General features: G+C 39.5%; 1 non-coding gene across 1 annotated transcript; it reads left to right on the top strand.

The window, feature by feature from the left end:
- The first annotated feature begins 347 nt into the window (after positions 1 to 347).
- On the top strand, positions 348 to 466 carry LOC111740953. The gene has a single exon (XR_002780816.1). It is a non-coding gene; the product is annotated as a 5S ribosomal RNA (ribosomal RNA).
- The last annotated feature ends 487 nt before the right edge of the window (positions 467 to 953 follow it).

The raw sequence follows: 953 nt of genomic DNA, 5'->3' as shown, positions 1-953 counted from the left end.
AAAGACTTATGGACAAAATTCCTTTGACCTTTCCAGAAGTCTTACATCTTAAAGCACTTGGGTGGTTCAGGCCCTGCTTTGAGTTGTGTGTATGTAGCCTTATGAATTAGTCAATGTGTTCCTCTAATGTTTAAGATTGTGATGTAAGAATAAGACTTTGGAACTAATTAAAACAAAGTTTAGGTGGCCAGTGTTGTCAGAATAGTTATCCCTTGAGACAGTAGTTATGGTCATTGAGTTAGAGATGGAGCGCTAATGTGATATTGAAACAGTAGATGCCAGCTCTCTTCACCTAACTCCCAGATTTATGATTTTTCCCCATTGCCCTATCCTTTAAAAGTCTTCTGGTCTACAGCCATGCTACCCTGAACAAGCCCGATCCCGTCTGATCTCGGAAGCTAAGCAGGGTCGGGCCTGGTTAGTACTTGGATGGGAAACCACCTAAGAAGACCAGGTGCTGTAGGCGTAAAAAATAAAAAAAAGTAAGGGATTGTAAACTGACAAGGTCCTTGCAATCTGTGAGGTCAACCAAGGGTTGCCTCACCTAAAAATAAATAAATAAATAAAAGTCTTCTGGGGTCCTTTTTAATGGTTAAAATATTATGACTGGTGTTTTGTTCTGTTTCTGTCACATTCACTTAAATACTTATTGAGTTACTTTGTGTGCCAAGTACTGTGCTAAGCAAAAATAATCACTTTCTCTGCCCTCAAGAAGCTTAAAGCCTAGTGGCACAGAGAGTTACCAACAAATGTAAAGACTGGACCTGAGACATGCTAAGGAAAGGAAAGTGGTGAAGTGGTTTCCCGAGATCTATAATAGATGTGATGACCTAAAGAGGCTTCCCAGAGGAAGGGACACTAGGTAGAGTGACCATATAATTTGATAAGTTTAGCAACTAAACTGACTCTTGAGAGTAAAACAGGGTGTTTTTAATAGTTAAACCTAGACTATA

Source organism: Pteropus vampyrus, unplaced genomic scaffold (genome assembly GCF_000151845.1).
Source record: "Pteropus vampyrus isolate Shadow unplaced genomic scaffold, Pvam_2.0 Scaffold70, whole genome shotgun sequence".
In the NCBI taxonomy this organism is placed as follows: domain Eukaryota; kingdom Metazoa; phylum Chordata; class Mammalia; order Chiroptera; family Pteropodidae; genus Pteropus; species Pteropus vampyrus.
The sequence above is the reverse complement of the archived record's forward strand: the minus strand, read 5'-3'. Positions and strand labels throughout refer to the sequence as shown.